Genomic DNA, 24677 nt, shown 5'->3' on the forward strand with positions numbered 1-24677 from the left:
AAATAAAATACAACTTATAATTAAATTTCAATTTTTTTGCTAAAGAAGTGATTTACAAATTTAAATAGTTAACACACACACATATATATAAGCTTGGTAGGCCTACATCTTCATCATGTCCAACTTCTCACTGTGATTGAGGGGATAGCACAAGATTTGAACCCAGGACTACCGGTTTGGTGAGACTTCATTTCCATAGCCATTGCCAATTGAGCTATCCCAAACAAAAAATAGTTAACATATTAATATAAAAATATTAAACATTTTATTACCCAGAAAAATACAACTTATAATTAAATTTCAATTTTTTTATTGTTAAAAGAGTGATTTACAAATTTAAATAGTTAACACATTATTATAATCAATACTATTTCACATTTTATTACCAAGAAGTACATGATTTGAATCTCTTTGAATCAGATGCACGGCTTTAACCTCAACACATGTAATAGAAATATCAATTAAGGAATCAGTAAAAAGGAGAAGGGTCTAATATCTAATGATTAATTGTCCCACATTCATTGCAGGTTCAGAATGGACAGAGGACGGACTACAAATAAGCGGGCGACCGATGTTTATAATTACGGAGCCGTGTGGTTAGCACAGTGCGAACTATTCTTTCGCCTTTTACTAAAGAATACCGTGTGTTGGCCACAACCAGCGGCATACGCCAATTTTTGGAGGCTTCTCTCTTATTTGTGATATGAAGCCAACAAAGCAAATTCAAAGCGGTATCAATGGTCTAGAGACTGTTCACTTATTAAATGGCAGTGATTTATTTCAATGTTTAATGCAGGATGCAGGAATGTTATTTTGGAGCTTTAGTTTCCGAGGCTAAATCTATGGTATGCCTGAATGTTGCATAGAGATGTAGTTGAATTTTTTGGGCTTAAAGCACTGGTTTAATTATCAGGGATTGATCGATCTAAAAGGTGTGGTTGAAAGTTGTGGAGCTTTATTTTGCGATGCTAAATATGGTATGTTTGAATGTTGCATAGAGATGCAGTTGAATTTTTTGGGCTTAAAGCACCGGTTTAATTATCAGGGATTGATCGATCTAAAAGGTGTGGTTGAAAGTTGTGCTTGTCACGCATCTCTGGTGGCTTGTATATGAAAGTGTGTTATGGTGTAATTCGTGTAATTTACTGGTTTCTTTTGTTAACTAAACGGTGCAAATCAAATACAATCAATTTTGACAAACTATGTACAAAATAGAGAGGACTGGTTTTGTTCAAGTGCGTGTTCCAAAGATTTGCGCATGGAAAATCGTTGACTCCCACCATGAAGATATAGTTCATCTTGATAGACTTGGATTGTTATTATGTACCATAACTAGTCACCGAAGTCTTCAATTGTGTCTCTATTCAACTAAATTAGGCTGGGAAATTGCGTTCCTTCCCTAGACTCTTGTCAACGGTTAATTTGTTCTTCTCATTTATACACAAGTACTCTGGGAACCAACTTTTGCTGTGTAGAAGGCCACATTGCCGACATACAACAGAGGCAAATAATGAGAGTTCCCATTGAACTTCACAGTGGCGTCAGACTAAGTATATATATTTAACAAGAAATGTTCAACATATTTCCTGTCCTACCGAGTAAACATGCGCGTCTAGTCCAGGCCCAGAAGATGTGTATTGGGATCTACATTATCCAATGCTGCTTCACAAAATTTAATGGCTTTGTGTAGCTCATTAAGGTGATCCCATAAATTTAATGGCTTTGTGTAACTCATTAAGGTGGTCCCATTCAGGTTGCCTCAAAATACCATATTCATCAGTGGAAGCATCAGTCATAGCTATTAGTAATAAGAGGGCCTCTGCTGAATAATCAAAATATGTTCCTCCATGATACATATAATAGGTCTCTAATTCACCCTCTCTTTCAACGAACTGTGCAACAGAAAACGCAAGATCCTCTGAATTCTTACCGATCATAATAATCACAGGTCTTGCCTCAAAATACCATATTCATCAGTGGAAGCATCATAGTCATAGCTATTAGTAATAAGAGGGCCTCTGCTGAATAATCAAAATTTGTTCCTCCATGATACATATAATAGGTCTCTAATTCACCCTCTCTTTCGAAGAACTGTGCAGCAGAAAATGCAAGATCCTCTGAAATTCTTACCGATCATAATAATCACAAGTCTTCAGAAAGATCATTCCTTCAAATCAACAAATACTTCTGGACTACCAAAGGGTTTTCTGCAATAAAGACTAATAAATAGAATTAGGAATTTGTGTAATAAATTATCTAACAACAAAGATGCCGAGCTGGCACTTACAGGTAGATTCAACAACAAAACTGCAAAGCAGAGATGAAGAAAATTTTTATGAACTATTTTGCTGCTTAAAAGAGTTGGTGATGAAGAAAATTTTTAGGAACTATTTTGCTGCTAAAAGAGTTGGTGTTAGGATGGATTTATGTTGGTTTATTTCATTATTTGTATAAATTTTTAATAATAATAATTTAACTTCAAGGTATTTTTAATAATAATAATAATAATTTAATTTCAAGGTAGTGGTTTAGTTAGAGATGAAAGTGATGGAAAAAATTCCCTTGCTTGTGGGATAAGGGACTTTTTGTGTACAACAATTTCATTGTTTACTATAATGGACTTTTTTGTACAACTATTTCACTGTTTAGTTTACAGAAGTGTACATACCCTATATCTTTTGAGGAGAACCTATAGCCTCCAAAAAAGAAACACATGTTCTTAACTATTAGGCCTAATCATCTATACATTATAGTAATTGATAGGTTTTTTTTTTTATAGACCTAAACTTTTTCCAGTTTGATTTATCAACATAAACATGGGTGTTACACATCTCATCCATACTGTATTGTTGAGCGCACTCACTTCTCTAGATACAATATTACTATGACTCAATTCAGTGGTCGTAGAAAAGGCAACCCAAAACCAATCTACAAAGTCCCATTTTTGAGAAATAATCAGATTCCAATGTCATAAGCCCTTGTCACCTTAACATAGATATAAAAAACTAGCAAAAATAAGAACACAAATATGAATCCATTTGTACCTGAAATGTTGCCAAACATAAATTTACAGTGGAAGGGAATACATATTTTCTCTCCCACGAGTCATATACCAATCTACAGAGTCCCATTTATTTTTAAGGAATAATGAGATTCCAACATCACATGTCCTTGTCACTTTACACATTTGTACCTGAAATGTTGGCCAAGATAAATTTACAGTGCAAGGGAATATATATTTTGAATTTTCTCTCCCATTTTTCATAGAATTTTAGACTGGTTTGTTGATTGCGTGCCATAACCATACTTAAATATAAATAAGATTTGACCAATTTATAATTAGAATTCACTCCAAAAGCAGAGATCCAAATCACCACGTGATAATTTTCTACATATATCCAAGACACTAAAATTGAAAATGAATATTGAATGTGAATTTTGGAGCGTTGTCCTTTATGACCTTGACGTCATCCACTTCTAGGGAGACACTAGTATCATAGCCACAGCAAACTTGCAATGAAGCTTCAAGCTCTTCATTTCCAATCTTGGCCTGGAACACCATCAACAAGCGTTTCTCAAAATTAGGCTTCCAAAAAGCGTGTCATATGAACACTGTAAAGGTTAGAGAGACTAAACTGAATTGTTTTCCAGAGTCTTCGGCTTGCCTTTACCATATCTTAATGCTTATCAGTTATCACTGTTCAGACCATTTATATTCTCGGTGAAGATAAAAGATATGTGTGACTTAACATAGACACAATGTGTCCAAGTTTATGTATATTTGTATCTTGTGATCAGCTTGACTAACTAGATTATTGGACTGACACAAAGTTGAAGGAAGCACAAAAGAATTTGGGAAGGGAGATTGAACAAGAGAGATCCTAGAAATCAATGCGAAAACATATTTTTTCATCCTCCTCCATTAGTCAGCTGACTTTGGAAAATGTTCATTCAAATTTTGTGTTCTGAACAAGCGAGGATCATAACGCTTCCTCAAGGGCAGAATCTTTTATTGCACTTACATGGACTATGGGAAATCGTCGTTGTATCACACATGGTGATGCTATTCTATGCTTCAAGTTTGTTATGGTTGTTGTGGCTGCGATTTTGGTAGAGCACCTAGATTTACTGCTTCGGTGGTCTGAAGGAGATGAAGCTTTGACTGCTCTGGCAGATTATGTCGCCGTCCAAAAAGTTTCTTTCCATTAGTGTTGCTCAATACAGTGAGTGCATTGTGAAAGACTGGTGTAATGATATATTCATTTCGTAACTTCAGCTTTCCCAATAGTCAAAAAGGAGGGGAGAAACTGGAGTAGACATAATGGTAGGTGAGAATTTAGAAAAAGAAAGCGTAAACATTCCTGACATGGAGGGCTCTGTTTTTCATTAAGATATTGAAAACTTCAAGATACTTTAAACAAATTGGCTTGTAAAGCTCATGGTGATTATTTTAAGAGGATCTGATGCTCATTGCCAGGAATATGTACAAAACAAGAAACAATGATTGGGAAAAGCTGTGAATCAAGTTTGCAAGGAAATAAATCAGCGGAAGCGATTAAAACAGCTAATGGTATTGGAAGTAGAAATAGTTTTGAAGCTTTTTTATCTTCATCACTTGTTGATATGTTAGATGTGCTACAACCCCCAACTAAAGAACTTGTGTTTTCAATGAAGTGGATCTCTGGCGAAGCTTGACTAGATCCCTTTCTCTTTACTCATATTCCTTTAAGCAATGCCAAGTTTTTTAATTGTGGCATTTCCTAGTCTGAATCTGAGATGCATGCGTTGTTCCTAGTCTTTAAGCCATTATGTTCTCATCCTACAGGTTTCTTCCCAAATCTAAATGATTCATCAAGGTTGCGTGTCATGCCATCCACTGATGCAAGTTATGCACGAAAAATATTGCATGCCCCATCTTCAGCCATCAGTCATGGCAAGGATGATTGCAAATTTAAATGCTTATGGAATACAACAAATGTCTACAGGAAATATGAGCTGTTCATTGAGAGGATAAAACAATATTCTAGCCCTTAATTTTTGTAGTGCATGCATGTCAGATTGAAATCATGGGTGAAGTCAAACAATTTGTGATGCTTGAGAAAGTAGCATTATGGATGAGGCCCTTAATCAAAGTGCTGATATAAGCATGTGAACTTCTCAAAAACCTGAGGCTACCTATACAACACTGATCACAATTCTTTTACCAGGAGAAATTGCAGTACTTGGCATTCTTCCCTATTCTGATGATAATTTACTAAAATGAAGACATCACCTCATGGTCAACAAGGTACTTAGGCTATGGTCTAGAAGAAGTGAGGCTACCTAAGCAACATTGTCCCAATTCTTTTACTAGGAAAAAACGCAGTTCTTGGCATTCTTCCCTCTTCTGATGATAAATTACTAAAATCAAGACATAACATCTTGGACAACAATATACTTAGGCTATGCCCATAGAAGGCATTGTGAGGAGGCCATAAGCCTTACCAGATGCAAAAAATAGGCCTCAACCAAGACAGTGTCGCTTGTAAACTAATGTATTCACACTTTTGAGCATAATAGAGAGGGCCAAGCCATTAGAAGCTAAACGAAGGAGACGTAACCCAGGCAGAGTGAACTCTTTCATTATGTGCTCTTGTGATACCATTTTGGTGATGTTCATGCCTGTTATATGCTATTGTTTAATCATTTGTTTATATTAATTTGTACATGAAATTTACATAAAAACACTTAAAAACTCATGTTAAAACTTGCAATTAACCTCATGAATCCTAAAGCACCTTTACATATTCTGAAGAGGAATTTAACACAACAAAACTAAATTTCCATTCAGATCAAGTTTGGCATCAGAGCTCTTGGTTTTCTTTGTGTAAGGAGGATTTAACTATTTGCAAGTGAATGCGATGCTTACAAGGTTGAAGCTCAAGAGAGGAGAAGGGAAGCTGGTTGAAGGTCCTGAAGTTGGGTCAAGGAGAAGGAGTGCAAGGTTTCCACAATCTCTACCACCAGTTCTACCTCAAATTGCAGTTGAAGCTTCAGTGAGCATGTCACATGAGGGAGAGCATGCAAATATAACAAAGGATGAGAGAGTTTTTAGGAAGGCTTTCTTTGACATGACAGAGATGGTAAAAGTCCTCTATGAAGAGAGGAATTCAAGACTGCGGGGTGAAAGCTCCAAGCCTCCAAAAGCATAAGGTTCTTCAAGAGGAGGAAGTAATGGAAATGGAGGTAAACCTCTGCCCTCTCCACCATCATCTTCATCTTCACATGCATCTTCACCCTCTTCCACTATTACAACCCTTACTCATACTCATCAACATACCTCAAAATGAATTGGTAAAACACCCCTGTTAAAACTTGATGTTAAATTTGAACTGCCCATGTATAATGGCGAAGTGAATGCAGAGAAGCTTGACAATTGGGTTCGTCAGTTGGAGGTCTATTGCAGAATTCAAAACCTTCAAGATTATGACATAAAGATCCAGCTAGCTTCCTTGAGGCTTGAGGGTGCAACACTAGTATGGTGGGAAGCCAAGACACAAGAAGAGATAAAAAAAACATGGTAACATCTCAATTTCAGGGTCTGATTTCATTGCTACAATTAAAAGACAATTTTACCCTCTAGCATATATGCCGAAAGCCATCATGAATTGGCATAACTTTAGAAAACTTAAAGGTCAAAATGTGCAAGATTACACCTAAGAATTTAGAAGAAGGTCTCTAATGTTAGGTGTAGATTTGCAATCACAAGACACGTTCCTGAAGTATATAAGAGGTTTACACAGTTACCTTAGGCATATTGTCCTTATGTTTACTCCCAATAATCTAGATGAGGTTTGTGTGCAAGCCACTCATCTTAAGGGTAGTAAAAAGCCATTTAAGGGTAAAGGAAAAGAAAAGGGTTTCAAAGGGAAAGGAAAGAAAAATGCATCCAATAAGAAGGAAGGAGAGAAACTAAAATGCAAGAATTGTTCCAAAGAGGGTCACGATGAAGCTCATTGTTGGAAGCTTCATCGTGAGATGAAACCAAAGAAATTCACTAACAAGGGAAAACAAAAGACAACTGCAACCACTCAATAGGATTTGGGATCTGATTCGGGTGATGAAACTAAAATTATAACAATGGGTATGAAAGGAAAAGAATCCATTGCTAGCACTAGTACTTCAAATTTACACAATGAAACTCCAAATGAAAAGAAGAGAATATAATTTTTTCACATAAGGGTAATCTCAAAACATAGCAAAATTGATACTCTTTTTTATAGTGATTCTCAAGCCAATCTCATCTCTGAAAACATTGTCAAAAGTTTAAACTTGGAAACCATTCCACATCATAAGCCATATCCATTAGGATGGGTGTGTGACAATGCACAATTGCAAGTAACTAGAAAGTGTAGACTGAAATTCGTCATTACTACAAATTTCATAGATGAAGTGGAACTTGATGTTGTGCCATTAGACATATGTGGTATAGTTTTGGGCAGCCCGTATCTCTATGACAAAAAAGCTATCTTCCATAAACATGAAAACAAATACCATTTGTTCAAATATGGAGTAGAATACATTGTAAGAGCCCATAGCAAGAAACTAAATCTTTCACTTGTTAATGCGGGGTAGATGAAAAGACTAGTGAATTCTAGCAAGAATTTTGTGCTTCTAATGATCAAACCCAAAAATGATATTGATAATGAAGCTTTTAAGGGTTGTGACTCAAGATTGAAATATGAATTGGTTGATGTTGTTAACCAATATGATGAGATGTTTCAGGAACCAAAAGGATTGCTTCCCAAGAGAGGAATCCAACATGAGATACAGTTGCAACAAGATAGTCCTCTTCCTAACATTGACATGTACAGGATGTCAGTGATGGAAAGTGCAGAAATTAAAAGTCAAACTCAAGAGTTGTTGGATAAAGGGATCATCGGGCCAAGTTCTTCGCCATGTGGGTCACCTATTGTTTTGGTACCAAAGAATGATGGAACATGGCACATGTGTGTGGAATTCTGTGCATTGAACAAGATTATGGTAAAGAACTGTTACTCATTGCCTAGAATAGATGATTTACTTGATCAATTGAAAGATGCAAATTATTTTACTAAGTTGGACTTAAGGAGTCGCTACCATCAAATTAGAATTACTGAAGGAGACATTTGGAAGACAACATTCAAGACAAAACAAGGTTTGTTTGAATGGCTAGTTATGCCTTTTGGTTTATGTAATGCTTCTGCTACCTTCATGCGTGTGATGAATGATGTGTTGAGGCCATTTCTTGATGAGTTTGTTATAGTCTACTTATATGACATCTTAATTTTCAGTAAATCTCATGATGAACATGTCATGCATGTGAGAAAAGCACTTGATGTCTTAAAGAAAGAACAATTTTATTTAAAGATGTCAAAGTGTAAGTTTGGAAAAACTTCTTTGGTTTACTTGGGTCATATTGTTGGAGGAGGTGAGTTGAAATAGATCTCTCCAAGGTTGATGTCATTTTGAATTGGCCAAGACCCAAGACAGTTACTGAGGTAAGAAGTTTTTTGGGAGCAACCCAATATTGGAGGAAATTCATTGCTAATTTTTCTTCCATAGCAACTCCTTTGCATGCATTGACTAGTGTGAAAAAGGTTTTTCAATGGGGAGGCAAACAACAAAAGGCCTTTGATGCATTGAAGGAAAAGATCAGTTCAACCCTAGTACTTGCACTTCCAGACTTGAGACAGTCATTTGAGATCCAGACTGATGCTAGTGACTACGCCATGGGTGCAGTCCTCATGCAACATGGTAAGCCTATCTGTTTTCATTCAGAAACTTTCAGTGGTGCAATGATTAATTATCCTACATATGACAAGGAATTGTATGCATTGGTGCAAAGTGTGAAAAAGTGGAAACACTACTTGATGGGTAAGGAAACAATCATTCACACTAATCATCAACCATTGCAATACTTGCAATCTCAATCTAAGTTGCAGCAATCAAGGCACTTCCGATGGATGGGTTTTCTTCAACAATTCCACTTGGTAATAAGGTATAAGAAAGGTATCTACAATAAAGTTGTTGATATGCTTTCTAGGCCTATTATTAGTGCAGCTACTTTACTCAAGCATAATTCTGTTTTGCATGAAAGTTATATTGAGCAGTATGCATTAGACAATGACTTTCAAGATGTTTATGCAAGCTTGAGTCAAGGTAACCAAGTAGAAGAATTGGATTATCATTTGCATGATAACTTGTTGTACCATCTTGGTAAGATTTTTATTCCATAGGGAGAAAGAGTCAACATCATAAGAGAGGCACATACTTCTCTTATTGCTGGTCATTTCGGTGTAAGTAAGATGGTGGCACATCTACAAAGGTATTGTTATTGGCCTCGTATGCTTGAAAGTGTGTCACGTTTTATTAAAGGATGTTCATTATGTGCAATCAGTAAGCCTAGAAATAGGAAGTTAGGATTGTACACACCACTTCCGGTACCTTCACGACTATGGGAGAGTGTTTCTATGGATTTTGTAGGAGGTCTTCCATTATCAAAAAGAGGTCATGATTATTTGTATGTAGTTGTGGATAGGTTTAGAAAAATGTGTATTTTGATGCCATGTAAAAAGCAAATTACAGCTGAACAAACTGCTCAGTTATTCTTTCAGAATGTATGGGTGCATTTTGGATTTCCCACATCCATTGTTAGTGATTGATATTCTCGATTTGTTGGGAACTTTTGGTCAAGCTTGTGGAGATTCATGGACACCAAATTGAAAAAGAGTATAGCATTTCATCCGCAAATAGATGGTCAAAATGAGGTGGTGAAAAAAAACAGTAATACATCTTCTTCATGGGTATTGCAACAAGCATCCTAAGTTGTGGGGTGAACATTTGCACTACATTCAACATGCTTACAACCAGGCCAAGCACTCTTCAACTCAAACATTGCCATTTGAAGCATGTTTGGGATACTTGCCTAAGTCTCCTTTAGATTTGATCTTTGGAAAGGATGTTGCTATTGATGGTCATAGTGACATAGACAAAGCAAGAAGGTTCATTGAACAAATCTAATTGGTACACTAAAGAGGTCAAGAATAGCTGGAAAAGAGCCAAGGCAAGTACAAAGAAAGACACGACAAGCATCGGGTAGATCACAAGTTCCAAGTCGGAGATGAAGTTTGGCTTCACATTACCAAAGAGAGGCTTCAAGGAGAAGGTGAAAAGCTAAAACTAATTAGATATGGTCCATTTAGAATTCTGGAAAAGGTTGGCGATAATGCCTTCAGGTTGGATTTTCCTTCATATATGCAAATTCATGTTGTTGTTAATGTTGAGAACTTAAGGTTGTATGAGCCTCCTTTGATTGAAGATCAAGGAGCGAATGTTCAAATTCCGTCAATTAAATATTTCTTTCGTGAATACCTTGATGAACTACAACAATACACCATACTTGACACAAGAACAAGGTCTTCAAACGAGGGAGTTTGGACTACCTTCGAGTGGAGCTCAAAGGAACAAATCCTTCAAAATCCAAATGGATAGAGATTGGAAAGGTGAGTGAACTATACCCTCATTTGTTGGACAACTGAAAGTGATCTTTTGGGGTCCAAAAGATTCCAATGGGAAGGAATGATCAGGAACTCAAAAAATAGCTCAAAATTCAAAGTTGTCGTATCAGTGTAGAACCTGAACGACCACGTAGTGTTCGTCATACTGAATCTGATGCAACTCGTTTCGCGCGAAACAGACTCTGTATGCTCCTAGAAACATGTTTTGTTCGTTTTCCTAAACAAGCGAATTTAAAAAAAAAAGCAGACAACCCAGTCAATAGTCTGTACTGCTGACATGGCGCTAACTGGGCATGCCTACGTGGCAAGGTGAATGTGCAAGTGATTGTTTGACCTCTGACGAATGGTGTGGTGCCAAGTGGCACGATGTTATTGGAGCTGATTTAGACGAGTTTGATTGGTTGGTTGGTGGCCAACCACAGGCTGGCACATGGCCTAGCTAGGGGCTACCACGTGGTAGCTCGAGGGCCACCACAAATTGGGTTAAGGTTCAAGAGGTAGCAGGTAGGGGTCGAACCCGCGACCTCCAAGTTTAAAGTCTCAGCCATTGTTGATATGCCACACAAGTAGTGCTTATAAACTATGGTCGATGGCATATATTTAAAGTTCAAGTGTCGCACCATTCGGAAAAAGGGACAACCCATGAGGGCCAACCCTTGGGCGCGTGCCATTCAACACGACCATGACGAAGCGGGAAGGGGCCAATCCACATGGGGGCCAACCCTTGGGTGCGTGCCACCCAACATGACCAGCATTAGAGCGGAGTGGGGCCTCGGTCGACGGGGTGGGACGTTGGCCTTAGCCCTGGGCACGTAGCCCCCCACATGTCCAATATTTTCGAATTTAAGGCCTTATAGGGCATTTAATCCGTCTGACAATTTCACCCAGAGCGATATTGGAGGTGAATTTACAGGATGGTGCTGAATTTTGGAGAAATTGAGGTGCGATTAGCAGAAAGACTTGGGGAAGCCATAACTTCTTCAGTTTTTGACCAAATCAGGAGCAAAAAGCAGCTAGACAGACAATTTTGGGCGTTCTGGAGTCATTGGAATAGGATTCAGAGCTATTTGAGCATTGCAAACTAATGTATTCCCACTTTTGAGCATAATAGAGAGGGCCAAGCCATTGGAAGTTGGACCAAGGAGACGTAACCCAGGCGTGATGAACTCCTCCATCATGTGTTGTTGTGATACTATTTTGGTGATGTTCATGTCTGTTATATACTATTGTTCATTCATTTGTTTATGTTAATTTGTACATGAAATTTACATAAAAACACTAAAAAACTCATGTTAAAACTTGCAATTATCCTCATGAATCCTTAAGCACTCTTACATATTCTGAAGAGGAATTGAGCACAACAAACCCAATTTTCCCATTCAGATCACCAAACATCTACAACAAATAAATGGAAAGGATTCAAATTTCCAACGAAAGATAATGACTTATATTTCATTTTTCCATTAAGTAACAAATGTCAAAATTCAAATAGAACCATAGATAGTCATAGAAACTTGAAAAGGAAACACATTGAAATTTTAAAGTGAAAATTGAAATAAATTTTACTTGTAGCTTACCTGGCATCATTGTGGTCCTATCTTGGATAGCCATATCATACCCAAATGTCCTAGAACCCAACTTATATACCTCAAGTTGTTTATAACTGAAAATTACATTGTAACTAACGTGTGTTTAACAAAGTATGCAAAGGTAGTGTGTGCGGAGTTGTTTGTGTTCCTTGCTTCACACAGGCACTCTCCGAGTACACAATTGTTGTGACAATTTCCGCACAACGTTTGTTCGTATATTGAAACAAATGTGCAGGAAAACAATTATGCAGATCAAGGAACATAAACTTTACCCCGCAATGTCCCATATGTCTGTATACATTTCCACATGCGACATATTTGGTGCCAATATTCAAACTTCAGTCTTGATACAAAGTAAGTGTGGAGATGCACAAGTTCGCACAACTAGAAAAGCTCCGCATAAAAGTTATTAGGCTACTCAACTCTGCAAAATAGATAAAACATCACAAAAAGCAGAATAAAAGCTTTAAAATCAAGTTCCTCCTCCATGATTTTCTTTTTGCAAACTGCAAATTGTCAACTTTTACATTATTTGATACACATATTTTCTCGTTTGGCAATAATGTTTTTATTAGTAAAACATAACTAGCAATTACCTTATCTTTCAAATTTTCTTTTGTAATTGTGCTTATATTGTTCCAATAATGAAATGGCTATACTTGACATTGTAATTTCTGCAATGTATATGTGTCAGAATGCCAAATAAACATGTTTTTAAAACAATTTTTCTATTCATTCATGCATTTCAACATTGCTTTCAATTGACCAAAAGGAAATGATTTTTCACTCAAACAAAGTTACTCCGCACAAGGAAACATTAACTATGACCAAATCAAATTTAAATTTAACTTTATGACGAAATTAGATTTATTTAATAATAAATTGTATCAATTTATAAAAACAATAGGGACTTATGTTACAATAAATTAGCTGAGGTTCAAAGTGGAATCTCATAATACATTAAACTATGTGATCCAACTGGCTCTAGGAAACTTAAAAAGTAAAAAGTTTTCAAAATTTTATAAAACCAAGTTGTAGATCTCAGCAAGAGCTTTCCAACAACGTAAACAACACCTCAATCTGAGTTTGTATGCAAAAGTTATGGTCAGCCAAAGTTTTGGTAAAACTAGGCAAAAGTCAAAGTCAAAGTCAACCTAGGGTGCCACGTGGCAATCCCTAGGCTTCCAAGTGACAACAAATTCAACAGGCTTCGTGGGACTCACAAAGTTGATGTGGTAGCGTAGTAAGCAAACCAGGTGGACCCACAAGTAGGTGACATGGCAACAACACAAGTGAACATATGGCAAGTAGGTGGCAAATGATGTGGACCAATGAGAGCCTACCACATGGCTCAATCACATGGTGCCACATGGCACCACATGGCACCTCAAATTAGGCCCAAGCGGCCTTGGTACGGTGCAACCTCCATTTTTGTCTTATTCTCATGGTTTTTGGAGTCGTTACAACATGGACATACAATTTCCATATATTATATGGTTTGAAAACTATATCAAAACCAAAATTGGGCTTTAAAGCCATATTAAAGCAAAATTAGGAGTCTATGGGTTTTGAACCCAAAGCCTCCCCAACAACAAGTAAATTAATATGACTATGGCAACCATTGTGCCAACCACACACTTTGTCTTATTCACCTTTACACTTTGTTATAAAATGCCATTCAAATGGTTCAAAGGGAACCATGGAGAATGGAGGAGAGATGAGGGTGCAAGCAAGTCAATGAAGTAATGAATCTCAAGAATATTCTAGGAATATTCTTAGGGCATATGTTAGGGAATATTTCAAATAATATTCTCTATGAAGAATCTTTAAGATTCCCTAGGGGAAGAATTTTGAAGATGTCAGAACTATGCCGAGTTTATACTCAAATGAATTGTTTTTTCACTAGGAGTTTAATGACGTAGTCCATTTCTTCATCTGAGCAACATAATTTTTGCCCGTGTCCAAGAAGAGAATCTTGTGAGGAATCTTTGAGATTCCTAGGGAGCCCAGATTTGACCGAGTCAAAAAGGGATCGAGTTTACAGTCATATTTCATGGATTTTCACAAGGAACGTGATGACGTGGGAAATTCCTTCATCCGAGTAGCCGATTTTCAAGTTGTCCCCATACTTGGAGGTATAAGGTGCATTGTTTCCATGTCCTTATTTGATTTTGTTGAGATGATGTTTTGATTCTAAGATCCATGTATGCCACATTGTGAGAGGATCTTTGTATGCCACTTTATGTGAGAGATTGTTATTTTGTCATACTAAAGGAGAGATTTTATGAGTGAGATTTCTTATAGAAGAACATCTCCTAGGAGAGAGACATGCCACTCTAGTTAAGGGAGTTCTTCCTTGTATTGACAAAGATTGCATCATGTACTCATCATCTTCCTGCAACAACTAATGAAGTGGCCTCCCCACTCTTGACACCGGGCCCGGAGACGTAGTCCACACTGGATGAACTCCATTATCATATCATTGAGTTATGGTTGTTCATAATTATGGCTTCTTATTTGTTCCTTATTTCATGTTGATGGTTTGCTAAAGTGTTGTTAGAATATGCATTGCTCATGATTTCACAAAGTAAATGTAAGCGTCGGTAAAAGGTCCTATATAATGAGGATTTTTGTTTGAAAGCATTCACGAATTTTTTTTGGATCACTATGGGTTTTATTTTTCAAAGCATTATGAAAAACTCCATACTTAATTTTGCAATAGTCAACACTAAATTAGTCTTTGTAATTAATTTGTAGAGAAAGGAAAAAGACTATGGGGGAGGTGTGGCAAAAAGGGTGTGCGGAGAAATTAGGTGCAGGGGAATTTGTTAAGGAGTAGGGACTATATCAAATCATGCTTTCTTCCTCCACAATGCACATAATGCTAAGCTAATTTTGTGAATGGCTATTATGTTATTGAGTGCGTTGACACTATTGTAACTGAGATTGCTATTGATCCCTAAGAAGCTTTCATTTTTTTTTTCTCTGATTTTAAACATTTGATCACGATGCTATGCAATATTCTATTTTTTTTTTATGTATCGAAGCAATTGCTAAAGATCAATAAAGCCTGATGCATAAGATAAATACTAAAAATGAATTCAATAAAATGAAACGAGTATCTCATCGAATTTTAAATAAAAATAGATGAAAATAAGAGGAAAAAAATGTGGATGTGATAGCAATAAAAGGGAAAGCTTGAATGATCGATAATGTTAGAAGAATTTGTAAATGAAACTAAATATCACTTTATGCAAAAAAAGGATTACAGTGCCGATAACAACTTAACAAAAAGTTGCTTCACTGCCAAAAAAGGAAAATAAACATAAGTCCAGAAAACTTTCAGGATCAATACATATCCAAAAGCTATTAACTATGAAGGCTAGTTATGGAACAAAATCCTTTGTTCCCTAGTGATGAAAAAAGCTGAAACTCACAGTGTATATGTTTCTCCATATAAGCCAATTTTCCTTCAAAGCAATTTAGTTTTTCTTGTAAACGCTCTTGATTCCTCTACAAGTTTGCTAATTCATCCTGCATTTGTCATTGATTGTGTTGGAGATCATTCATGAATGAGATGATAGTATTCTGATCATCATGCCTATTCTTACGAATTATTCCAGAAGCATTTTGATATATGCAAGTTCATTACCAAAGTTGCATTCTTCAAATGCAAAGTCGTTAAAATCATACCTATTGACAGGGATAGGATCTATAGCGTCTCCCTGACCAATGCTCTCCAAGTGAGGTTGAGTTTACTCTACTCATTCACCAACTCCATGCCTGACTCTACCTCGTTCGCGTGGCATATTGCATTTTACTAGAAAACAAAAAAGACTTGAATACAATAGTGGTTTTTTTTTTTTTTTTGTAAGCTTTCTAGTACCTTTCTATTAATCATATGTAAAGTAGGTTACAGAATATATGTCTGGTGGCCTCAACCTACCCGAAGGAAACCAGGTTTGTTGGCCACCGATCAACATCATAAGCCATCCAAAACATAAACAGTTTGAGTATGTCCATCCAAGCTTTATAGGCTACCATATCTATCACCCATCTATATGTACTACTGACAATGTAAATTCTATCCAACCAGATCATAAAAACAACAAAAAACATCAGAAACTTTCAAAAATATCATGACTTCCTGGTAATCAATCATCAGATGATTCTACCGGGGTAGGGTCCTTTGCACTTGACCTTGAAATTTCATTTTGTTGCAGACTTTGTAGTTGTTTTTCCATGTGGCCAAGGCAGACATTCTGATGGTACTGTTGTACCTATACTACCTATATTTCCCGTTGAATGTCCTTGAGGCTCAATTCAGATTGTTGGGTTTGCTGGGGGCCATCCAAGTTCTAGGTTTCTGACATGGCTCTCACCAGTAAGCTCTTCATTACCCAATATAGTTGGACTGATTGTTTGAACAGAGTCAACCTTCCGCGGGTGTGTCCAAGGTCCATTACCAAAGGTTCCTAGTCCTCTGTTGGAATCGCTTCTGTTGCCACCTTGGCATTCACTTCTGCCTCCCATGCCGAGATTACATACTTCACTTGTGCCGGGGATCCAACACTGCATGCATGAGATTTTGCATGTTCTCCTCCCCTATTTTCCTTCCTCTTTTACACTAGGGCTTGTTGGATGAAGCTAGTGGTGCTTTCCATTTCCTGTTTTTCTGATTGATGTCGCGACGACGCCCTCGCTTCCTTGCACCAACCTCTGCCTTCACCATGCTGCCATAGACTGGGTTTCCTAATGACTGCGGTACCTCTCGTGTCCTCACCACAGCGAGAACCAACAATGTCGAAGATGGAAGAGTTTGCAGTTTAGGCAAACCTGGAAGGTTAGTGCACACAGATGGTTTAATAAAATCTTTACCGTCCAAATGCCAAATGCTGGCTTTACCATCCACCTCTTTCCCGTGGGACACAATTTTGGTTCCCCATTTCTTGTTTTGAGGAATGAAAAAACAAAGAACCCTGATACCATCGGCCTTTGCCTTTGGGCTGGCAGCCGACTTTCACCATATCTTTCAAATGACTCAGATGCATTTCTTCTCCTAGACTCTCTAACCGACTAGACTCTCTAACCGACTCCAAGCCAAACCAAACCTTTGACGCTAAGAATTAAATGGAGCCTTCACAAAATTTACAGACTAGACGCTGGGTGATGACCCCGACTCCCCATACATGCCCCTCTAGGCTAGAAGATTTCCAGAAGACGTCAGACTCTCTAACCGACCCCAAACCCATCTAGGCCTCAGATGCCTAGAATTAAAGGACTCATTAACCTAATTTTCAAACATAGTACTAAGTGCAGGCCCCAACTCCCCATACATTCCCATCTAAGCCAGTAGATTTCCATAAAAGACGGAAATCGACATTCCAAACGCTAACAAAGACAAACTTAACCCAATCCCAATTAACCCATGCACTACCATCACCAAACCCTGCCGTTCTGGCTTTGTTCCTTGTTGCAAGACCGCCATTTCATGGACTAAGAAGGCCTAAGGTACTGTTGTGACCATCAACAACCCCCCTTTTTATTAGTGTTAGCAATAACATTAATAAATGGGGACCCTTCCAAAAATTCAAAACTTATTACTTAATAATGCTTTTTGTTTAAAATAAAACAAGATATCAAAGTGAAATTGCTAAAATGTGTAAATTAACCTTTTCCATACCTAAGCGCTATATGGCCATAAAACCAAAGAAGCGGAAAGTCTTAATTAATAGATAAAAACCTTTCACAAAACCCGCTCTTCAAACAATAGTATCACATCACAAAAAGGGTCATGGCAAGCATCTCTTATATAAAGAACTCCTTGAAAACGCGATCTGGGAGAATGCGAAATCTAAGGCCTTACCACCTCATCGCATATCGCAAATTTCAAATTCCGCAGCACCACTTAATGTAAAACGCCCAAATATTGTGAAATGCGATAAAGCTTCTCGCAAATCGCATCTCATAGCTGCTCGACGAAACAATGGTTGTTAATGAATAATAGGTTTTGTGATATTGCGATCTGCAATATTGCGAAGAAAATCGCAAAATCGCTTTATCGCAAATCTAAGGGTTCAGACTTCAATGATAGTACTTTCCGTCATTCGATGCAAAAGTTATGACCATTAAATTTTAGCTTAACGGTCCATTGATGGTTATTTATTAAAAACGATTTGAATCAGGGTAAAAGGACCATCTCACGCAAGGTGATATCTTTGATATGATTTAAAGAATTAAAAGCTTTCCCATCACCTTATTTTGTTCGTTATTCACTATCATCCTTATTGTATCTTTTTTCTCTACTTGCAATTTTCAGGAGCAGTACGCAGAGCAGCACACAGAGCGTAATGGGAAAGAAAGGAAAGGCTCCTGCATCTGAAAAGTCAGAAATGACTCTGTTATTTACAGACACCACTTGTACTAGAGAAGCAGGGATATCTACCTGGGAAGCCATGTACCGACTGTTAGAAGAGGAAAATCCGAGAATTATGAAGGTTACAGTTACAGCAGATGGACATGGCTCCTCCAAAGCGTCCCTCACTGAGCTTGCATGTTCATTCCTACACCGTATTGCGGCGAGGCCGAAGATACTCCCCTACACTGATATGGTTAAATGGGTCATAGATCATGTAGATATATCTGATAGAGAGTTCAAGACGGCCAATCAACTAGTCCTGGGGTCATTTACCCCAAGCAATTTGAGGCACATGTACCACTTGCCAGAACCTCAGGCTTCCTACAACAAGCAATTTGTAGAAAAATTCGCCAAAGAGAACGAAGATTTGGTGGACTGCACAAAAAGTTGGTCTGCTAGGGAGGAACCACTAAAGAAGGACAAAAACGGTATGTACGCCATTGGCTCTCTCTGTTCTCCTTATTGTTTCGCTGCTGCAATGTTATGTAGACTATTTGGGAAGCCAGATATCAACAAGTTTTCGTCAGAATGGTTGCCTTTATTGGATGCGGCCACCAATGCCACCATAATGGATTGGGCCCAGATTTTATCAAATAATTTAGCCTCTGCTATTTTAGGATATCGAACTAAAAGAAGTTTTGCTCAGAGGGTTTACCCTCCATTATTTTTAAGTGCCTACGTCATGGACGCCATTTGTTTTGTCTCCGATTTTCCTATCATGGGGTGGAAATGGACAGTACAGAACCCTCTTCCTATTCAGGTTTATCACAAAGAACTATGGGAATCCAATTTCATCCCACATTTCTACAAGATTTGTCATGGAGTAATGCTCCCTATTCATAGAATGCTCTATAACAGAGATGCCCCAAGATTCTCCCCAGAAGCTGAAGTTGACATTCTCCTTGTGGGAAGGTGGTTCGCAGAGGAACTATTCACATACATCAGGGTATTTGGTAGCATTTCTTCCCCCCACGTACTTCCTTTGTATGTCTCCGACAAACTAATGGCCAGAGAAATAGCTTACCAGACCTGTGGTGTTGGGGGAATGAGCAAAGTACTCAAGGATTCTAAGAAGGCCATTTGGCCTCAATTCCCTGTAGTCTATGGGGCTTTTGCATTATTTGATTTAGGGCATGCTTTTAAAGAGGTTGATAATATGCTATGTTTACAGCTACTCAAGTTCCGAGGGAGGCAGTACGATCAGGGAACCCACTCCCAGTATTAGCATAAGTGGAAGTTCAAAAGAAGGGAAGTCTAAATCCAATTCCCAACAAGAATTAGCTGAAAAGTTCGATGATCAGTCCAAAAGCACAAACAACAGAAGTGAAGGGTCAGTTAAAGATACATCTCAATCTACATAGAAGCTTGATCAACAGGTTTTGTCCCCAGAACAAACTAAAACTCCCACTTCCCTTCCAAAGCCAACAAAGCCAATTATAGTGGATCTAGAAAAAGAATGGGAGAATTTTAATGAGTTAATCAATACTGAGGAACATAGCGCAGAGCCACTGACAAACCTAGGAGAGAGCCACAGAAATGGTGGTGGAAGGGGCTACCAATACTCAAGAGACAGAGCATATTCCTGTTGCTCCATCATCCGAAATTGTACTGAAAATAGAGGAGATTCCTCCTCTGGATGTATTTTATAGCCCACAACATAAGGCTGTCGTTAGGAGGCAAAGGAAGAAAAGAAAAATAGATGCCATGCTCTCTCTAGAGGTTGAACCTTTGGATGTTCTATGGAAAGACCCAACTACAGACCCATCAGAAAACCTAACTAGACTCTCTCAGATCGCAGGGGCATATGCTTCTGCAACAATTGATAAGGAAACTGAAGTTCAAATGCTATTAAAAGAAAAGGAGGATAAGATCCTATTTTTGGAACAACAACTACAACAGGCTAGCATCAGTCGAGAAGCAGAGATATAGCTTACAAAACTCCAACAGGACTTCCAGCAAATGCAGTTGGATTATCAAAGCAGTCTGGCCAATAAAGAAGAACAGTTACATACCATGATAGGACTGCATAAGGATGATCCTAAGATTGAAGAACTTATCACAGAAGCACTCACTCTTAATGCCCAACTCTTGCAATAGGAAGAAACACTCTGCCAAAAAATCTCGCAATGGAATTCCCATTGCGAAAAGAGCAATAACATTACAAATCAAGTCGTAGACTTACGACTTGATTATGATTTAATTTTAAAGAAGGTTTCTGACTTTTTGAGCTGGCAGAAATCAGATGAAGGAAAAAGAGCAGAATTTCCCAGAATCGATGAATCTCATAAAGAAATGTTATTCGCAAAAAGAGATTCCTAGCTTAAAGAAGCAGAGCATGCGATGGAGGAAGCAGTGACAACAGTAAACAACGTCATTGAATGCATCAATGAAAATCTGCACAAGGCAAATTTGATATCAGAGACCACTCCGGGATTCCTCCCAAAGGCACAACAACTTCAAACAAAGTGGAAACAAACAACAGAGGAAAAGGCTGAGTCAATTAAACAGATAAACAGGTTAAATTGGGACACATACTGGCAGTACTTGGTAAAGCCACATAGCTAAGAGATGACCTTGAGATGTCTCATAACCTTCGTCGAGAAGACAGTGCCAGCGCTCGTCAATTCCGTATTTGCAGGTCAATGAAAATTTGAGGTCGGACAACCAACGCTCTTGAAGCCAATGCTGGATATTTGCAACTTAAAAGAACAGATGCATAGTTTATCATAGATACAATTTAGTTTTATTTTTAGTTCATTTTTGCTTAAAATGAGGAAGGTGGTTTAAACCTCCTCATCTATTTTTGTAATATTTATTTTTAGTTTTCATTAGAGTAGTATTTAAACCCCTCTCATGCATTTAGAGAGGGGTCTAGAATTTTATCAAAAACAATTCTTCAGAACGTGCAGTTTGCCCCCCATTGAGGAGGTTTTGATAAAATGAATGGAATGAGATTTATTTTTATATGAGTTTGATGTCTGCTACTGAAATGCACTTTTGTACTCTTAGTGGATGTTGAGTTATTTGAAGATAAATCTATATTGCTAAAGCTCATGAGTAGAACCTATTACCAATGGTATTTTTATCTCCTAATACTTTTTGCTTATGTGCCAAGTGATAAATTATTTTCAGTTATTGATATATGAAAGTCTGAATGTTCAGTTGTCATTATTGCACTTTTGTACGGTGATAACTATTCTTTTTATGCTGAGTATATGAATAACTCTTATGCGATATGTTTCTCATAATTGTTTCAGCTAATTTCTTATACGAAACAATCATTTTTAATGGATTCTTTTCTCATGGTGATTGAATGATCTTTATTACCAATTGCTGTTGGAAATTACTTTAGATCGCATAAGCGAAACGTTACTCCCGATAGTTCAAAGTTATATGTCTTCCTTCATTAGAATAAAATTGCATATGTTAGTTAATAGATGGATTAGATTTAGAGTAAGCATTCACCCCATAAATCTTAAAAAGAAAAACATCATCCCGTTAGTGTACCATCATAAACAAATTGGGAAATTGGTCCCATCACCCCCAGTTGGAGCCACTATTCCAAACAGAAAAGGAGTTGCTTTCAAGGTCCAGACCGGGTGGTTATCCCCCTTGTTGTAGACCCGATTTTCGGGCCTTCAACAGGTACATACCAATAGCCTTGCCTTGTCGTCACGTCATTCACATCGCCCTGGGTGCTTGGCCTGTGGCGTAGGTCTCCAGTCCTGCGAGAAACCTTCCCCACCCCACAACAACTCCTCAGGTGAAACCACAACGTTTGCATGCAAAAGCTAGACTCTACCACTTGTAAAACCCAATTTACCACGCCTGAGGTCGACTTTGCCACTTGGTTATGGGTCGTCAGATCCTTAATTGCCTTGTGTGTGTGGTTGCGTTGGGTGGGCTACCCACTTGCCCTGCTCCACACTTGTTTAATCATAATGATGATCCTCGCGGGCGTCTTGCGTCCCGTCACACCTCGATCAGGGGATCGAATACAGTAATGTTGTGGACAAGCTAAAATAACAAAAGATTTTACATTAAATAGAACAACGAGTCATGTAATAACAGTAACAACCCACTTAGGCTTGCATTTCAATGAACTGAGACCTGGTGCCAAAAGAAACTATTTAAATGAATAGTCACTGACTGCAAAAGAAAAGTTATAGAATAACAACTATTAATAACACAAAATACTAAAATTGGAGCATAGAAGTGTTTAACCTCGATTTGTTATCAAATTAAAAAAAATCCTAATCTTTGGAAAACCAAAAAATAATTCCCTAATTTTAAAATATTTTCGTAACTTAATTTGCATATTTGCCTATTTTCCTTTCTGGTTAATGTAAGCATTTATTTGGTGAATCACCGTTGTATAATGATTATTGCTTTTCAACAAATCAATTTATATTATAAAATAGTATTTTCATCATTTATTCAACGAATGCATGCATAAACATTGCTCCGCAACCAGTTTCCATTCTAGCAGAGTGGAAGGATGTGCAGAAAACAATATGTGCGATAGAACCTTCGTTCATTCTTTTTACACTTTCGTATATGTTACCCATCTGCACATAACAAATTTTTGGAACATGGATTACCATAAATTAAAAACTTAATTAAGGTTAATAATGAAATCGTTATGCCTCACATTGCAATGTGCGGAGTACAAGGATGCAAAATTAATTGATTTCTTGTGGTGTTTTTGTTTTATCATTAATAAAGAAATTAGTAAGCGGTAACTTGAGTACAAGTAATTAGAACAAAGTCCATAATTCATGCAATTTGGACAAACAACAATGGATACTTTATTATATTCAATGTGATTTTTCCTAGGTAACTTTGATGCTCTTGACCTGCGAGAAATCCAAAATACTAGAAATACGAAGAAATAGAGCCTAGAACATAGAGTTATCACATTAAATGAGAAAAACTACAAAGTATTTTATTATTCAGAAACATATTCAATGTTCACTTGCCTCTTCGAGGGGGCAACCTCCAGAAGAGCATAGCTCAATTACAATAAGACTCAGTGATCTTTCCCTTGCTGATGCGTCCAACCCACCTTGACACACCACACACGGTCTTTAACGCATGAATAAAGAGAAATTAATGATGATCAGCAAATTAGGTGTAAGGTGGATTCACCGGCGGTTGATTGTAATGATGTGGATTTGGTCCTTGGAACCCACACTTGTGATTAGTACTTTTTTGCTTCAGTTGTTGGACAAGTGTCCTCCCTTGGAATTCTCGAGCCCGCCTTGGTATGGGTTATCAAACCCTAGCATGAATCATTTGCGTACACATTCATTCAGTTTGTAAGCTCTGCGTTCTTGGTAGGCTGTGGCGGTTTCTGTGCGAGGTTCTGCTATTATGTGCTCTGGTTCAGGGTTTTGACTTGAAAGTTTCCTTCCTCCATCCCATATGAACGCTGTTATCACTGTAATTTCGATCTCTGCTTTATCTGCACTTGTTCTGGTATTTTACTATGTGTTTGTGGCTCACTGGTTAACGTCTCTGTGCCTTCTTAGTATACGGTGTCAATGCTGGTGGTTCTTATGGTCATTGAGATTTTCTTTTGGCTGGAACTTTTCCAGGTAACAAACATTGGGTTCCTAGTCGTCTTTCCTCGGGTTCGAGCAGAATGTGGTTGCAGTTCTCTTCGGCTCCTTCAACGTTGCAAGGGTAAGTTTACTGGTTCCATGCTATCAACAGTTACCTTTTTTCCCTTAGTCGACTAATGTCTTTGCTCCTTCGCGAGCAGGGTGACTTTATCGAACTGCCAAGACCGCAGCTCGCCTCCGTCAGGTAAATTCTGGAACCGGTTCTTATTGTTCTATGTACTCTCGCCTTATTTCGTTGTTCAGTCCTCACGAAACTTGATGTATGGCTGTTGTTGCAGGTATGATGACCTGGAGGGTTTCGGAACCTGGCTGTTCGAAACTCTGGCTAGACCCGGGTAGTGTCGTTCTTTGTTCCTCTTGTTGTTTACATTCAACGCCTTAAGTTTGGGGTCACTGTAATCTCTGTTTCAGAATTTTGTTGAGCCATCAACTATATGAAGTCTCGGCTGTAGGCTTGCATAACTGTTTTTGCTATTTGTTAGCTGTAGGGTTTCTAAGCCCGCACTGT

At 37.8% G+C, this 24677-nt stretch overlaps 1 non-coding gene across 1 annotated transcript; it reads left to right on the plus strand.

The window, feature by feature from the left end:
- Positions 1 to 587: 587 nt before the first annotated feature.
- On the plus strand, positions 588 to 705 carry LOC149242295 (U5 spliceosomal RNA). Its single transcript, XR_016246868.1, has one exon. It is a non-coding gene; the product is annotated as a U5 spliceosomal RNA (small nuclear RNA).
- Positions 706 to 24677: the final 23972 nt, after the last annotated feature.

This window comes from Pinus tabuliformis, chromosome 8, assembly GCF_031772625.1.
Source record: "Pinus tabuliformis cultivar Carrire ecotype Pingquan chromosome 8, CPIR1, whole genome shotgun sequence".
In the NCBI taxonomy this organism is placed as follows: domain Eukaryota; kingdom Viridiplantae; phylum Streptophyta; class Pinopsida; order Pinales; family Pinaceae; genus Pinus; species Pinus tabuliformis.